We start from the raw sequence: 4,265 nt of genomic DNA, 5'->3' as shown, positions 1-4,265 counted from the left end.
TATCTGTCATCATTCTTATGTTCTGAAATTCACGAAATTGATATTTGTTAAATTGCACTATGAATGGATACATTTCACAAAAACACATCCAGGTGGCATTTCTCCCCAAAATCAATTAAAAAAATAATACATTATTAATTTTAAAATAGAAAAGGAAGCTTGTTTAGGACATTTTGACAGGAAAATTAAGCACATTTACACCCAAGTTCTCATTAACGTAAAGCGTCCAGACATTTGTGTGTGTGTGGTTTTCTGTATTTCAGTTAATCTTATGATTTTCTTTACGGCAAAAACAGTAAAAAATCCTTGTGCAAGGGACTCCCATCCTATAATTTAAAAGCCATTTATATAATTATTTTATATAAGAAATTTATACTGCAAAAAATTCATATTATGAACGTCAAAATATTGTTCTGAAAATATTAGTAGTTACATTCATTCTATTCATTATAGCACTGTACTGTTAGGCATGTTTTTATATTTTATTTAAAAAATATTTCCATTTATTTAAAGACTTTTTAAATTATTATTTTAATTTAATTTTCTTTTTTTTACACAGTTTTTCTCGAACATTTCCATGGACCCCTTAGCACTCCCTGGGAGTCCCCGGAGCCCAATTTGAAAACCCCTTCATAGAAAATATAGTAACAGTGATGACACTGTCTTACAAGTCGAGCCATTCTTTTGATTGTGAACTTAATTCATTGACCTCAGCCTGATATAAAATTAAAGTAGTTTACTGAGCTCTAAATAGCACTGGTGCAATCTAGCCATTATTTCCACTCGTAGACAGATCAATAGCACATAATAGTGCATTCTTCAGTACAATATGCTGCTCATCATCAGGCTGAAATGCTCGGTCAGATCGTTGCTGACAGCAGAGCTCTTGAGAGCCGGTCATTATGAAAGCAGCGAGCGTGTGGGCCGCGGCTGCTGTCCTGTACAGTATCGCAGTGAGCGGGATTGTGGGATTCACATTCACAGCAGCACCGAGAGAGAAAAAAAACATGGCGGCTGCCGAATGTGCAGCAAACGATTTGCGGAAGTGAGGTAAGTGTAATTCTGTAGCTTCATAAACCCTTTTACATTGAATTATCCGTCACTCAAGTCCAATTCCCCGACTTTATCTCGAAGTTAAAGCAGACTCTGCTTCAGGAACCGCTCCGATTGTGGCGGTTCGAGCGGAATTGATGGGCAAAGTTGTTGCGGCTGATCAGTTGTGTATGTTCACGCTGCCCCCGCTCCTCTGCACTGTTCCACGCTAGCCTGTTAGCTTCCACATTTAGGCCCTTTTATCTTCAAAAGTCATTTACTCACTTGCTCTGCTGTTTGCGTTTATTTGACACCGGGAAACAGCATTTTTTTTCAGTTCGTTAACAAGTGTTATGAATGTGCGTTAAATAGGGTGCGCCAAATTCGTTAGCATTAGCATGCTAAAGGGAGTCTGTATCATCTTTATTAGCGCTCTTAGCCAAAATGCTAATTAGTGGCTGAGTTGTTGAAAAAAGAAACCGAATTGTTTGTTTCTCATTGTTGCGTGGCTATGAACACAGTGAATATGTTTTGTTATTTGTAGCACGAAATGAGTGGAATTGCGCATCCTGTGAATGCAGTAGTTAGCAGGTGAGCTAATAAAACCCTGCGGACACATTTGTTTTGTTCAGTTAAACGGTTAGTTGTGTCTTAAAAGCATATGTTTTAATAAAAGATTTTATGAGGTGCGTGAAGCAAACGTGTTGAGTTAGAGACTCATTCAGAAGTTGAGCTCCGCTCAGAAGTCACCGGAGCTGGAGAAACTTGCACCGGGCTGTTTGGGAGGCAGCCGGGGCTGCACATCATGCCGAGCCGCGGATGCGGTGTTGCCGGAGAGGCCCGTTAAATACAACTGAAGGAGAAAATGTTTCTTCTCACGACTGTTCTAGATACATAACGGTGAGTTAATAATCTGCATTAGTGCTTAAAACACTGTTTGTTTGCTTGTTTGTTAGTGTGTCGGGTTTATTAGCGCAAACCCGTTTCTGAGGAAAACATCACATTCTGAGAACATGTTTTAAATGAGGGTTTATCATTTCTCAATCACGGAGCCAAATTGGGTTCTCTGAAACCACTGCGACGAGCAATTTAGAAAACGTGCTGAGCTGCACAGAGGGCGAGTGCTTTCCTCCGCGTTGTCATTTGGACTGGGCTGGAGTGTTTTGTGATGCGAGCACGTGTCACTTTAAAGTTCTTAGCCACGCGCGCGAGCTGTACGATTATTCAGGAAGTTTTATTTAATTCTTAACGCGTGAGGCGCAAGGCGCGAGCTGCAGAATGACAACGAGATATTTCACTTCTATAAAAACAGTTCGAGTGAGTTTGAGGGCAGTTGGTGGTTATCTCGCCATTCTGGGATGAGCTTCTGTTGGCACCTGCCAGCGGCTGAGGTAGTAGTGTCTCTTCTACTTTAGACAAAATTGTGTCGATTACAATCTGTCCATTGTTTCTTTGATTCATTGAATGGGAAAAAAAAAAAAATCCAAAAACAGTCATTTCTATTTCCCTAGTCACATCTATTTCTTCCAAAATTCCACATCCTCTCCAGTGTTGTTCTCAAAACAATATGCAATTTGAAGGCATAGTGAATGTAGGCTATGTGCAAAAAGTGTCAAATTGAAACTAAAATTTGAGTTAAAATCACTAAATTAAAAATGAAGAAAAACAAAAGCACAGATTTTAACTTGTACAAGGTAAGAGGAACGCACATTCACTTAAGTCAACATATTACATGCATGCTCTATTACAGTAGACCCTTTACTGCCACTGGTCTCAAAAAGAATACAATTACTTGTGTTAAATGAATTTGTAATGTAATTTTATCATTATGCTTAATATCTAACAAGAAATAGTTTAGAAAAATGTAAATTGTTATACTAACAAATTACAACCATAAAATGTAAGTACTGAGGAAAATGTCTTGAATGCATTAAACAACACACACATTTGCCAGAGCGCCTGACGGGGCAAGCTTCTTTAAACTAAATGCTTGTATTAAAGCACTTAATGACACATTCTGACATATAGGAAAACTTCACTCTATGTTCTTCCAGATGCTTTTTGTCCATAGAAATGTGTTACTTGATTGATAAAAATCCCTAATAAATTGCGTATTTGAATTATTGGTAAATTGAATTTTCTTTATTAAAGCAATAGTTAATTCCAAAATAAAAAATATTGTCGTTATTTAGACTAGAAATTCACTAAAGACCTTAGCTTAACTCTTATTTGCCTTCATGTTTACATTCAAAAATGGTGCATTTATCTGCTGTGCTAGTATCGACGTCATTGATGTGCCATAAACGAACAAGACGAGCCATTGTATACTGACTTAAATTTCAGTGCAATTCAGGAAGACTTGAAATATAGTGCACAAGTCATATAGACTACTTCGCTGATGCTTTTGTAGTATCCCCTCCAAAAGATGAACAGCACACTGGTTTGGAACAAAATGAGGATAAATACATAGTGTGAATTACACTTTCTACTTTTAACTGTCCAGCTCTGTCTTGGGACAATGCCAGGCGACACGAAGCGTCTCCATTGGCTGTCATAAGAACAATGAGAGCCGCTGCACAGATGGGCTGCTGGGGTCTCAGTGATTCCTCCAGTCTAGTGTGTGTTTAGTGTTAACTAATACAGGCTGTAATCTGGAGATTCTGGTTCTGTTAAAATTGAACAAGGTCAGAACTGACATCTCTATTTATAATTCATTATTTTTAAGATTTTGAGTTCAAATTTATTAGCTGATTTTATTCCAAAGAGATTTATACGTATTGTCATGTTTAACTTCACATCTTGATTTTTTTTGTTTTTTTTTGGAAGTTTGCTAAGGCCACTTGCTTGAGAAGCACTGCTTTAATAAAGTTGATCCTAGTGAATTTTTATGCAATGAAATGCATTGAGCGTGCTCCGTTACATCACCCATTGTAGTCTATTTAAGGTTTTTCTCCTTTATATCAGGACAACCAACCTAACCTTCACTTACTCATATTTGAGTTCCCAGATAACCTAATTATGCACAAATGACTCATGTCAGAAGAGTTGTAGCGTGTGTAATGACATTAGTGGTGACTCCCCAATAAACAAAAGTTGTTCATCTTTCATTTTACAATCATGATGACTATAATCGTCCTTAAAAAAAAAAAAAAAAATCAGTTTTTGATTTTATTTTTTTAATTTATTTTTTCTCAGATAAGTAAATTGCAATAATAAGAGGACAGGGATAAGAC

At 37.1% G+C, this 4,265-nt stretch overlaps 1 protein-coding gene across 3 annotated transcripts in view; it reads left to right on the top strand.

Annotated features, from left to right (window-relative positions):
* The first annotated feature begins 882 nt into the window (after positions 1-882).
* zzz3 (zinc finger, ZZ-type containing 3) overlaps positions 883-4,265 on the top strand; it is a 32,365-nt gene continuing 28,982 nt past the window's right edge. The window contains exon 1 of one of the 3 annotated variants that reach the window (XM_058798788.1): positions 883-1,050. The gene's annotated coding sequence lies outside the window, so the exon portion shown is untranslated. Of the gene's footprint in view, positions 1,051-1,103; positions 1,933-2,253; positions 2,424-4,265 lie in introns of those variants that run through there. The other 2 variants (XM_058798796.1, XM_058798806.1) reach the window with 2 other exon arrangements.

Source organism: Onychostoma macrolepis, chromosome 02 (assembly GCF_012432095.1).
Source record: "Onychostoma macrolepis isolate SWU-2019 chromosome 02, ASM1243209v1, whole genome shotgun sequence".
NCBI lineage: Eukaryota > Metazoa > Chordata > Actinopteri > Cypriniformes > Cyprinidae > Onychostoma > Onychostoma macrolepis.
Note: the sequence above shows the minus strand (reverse complement) of the source record. Positions and strands in the feature narration are given on the sequence as shown.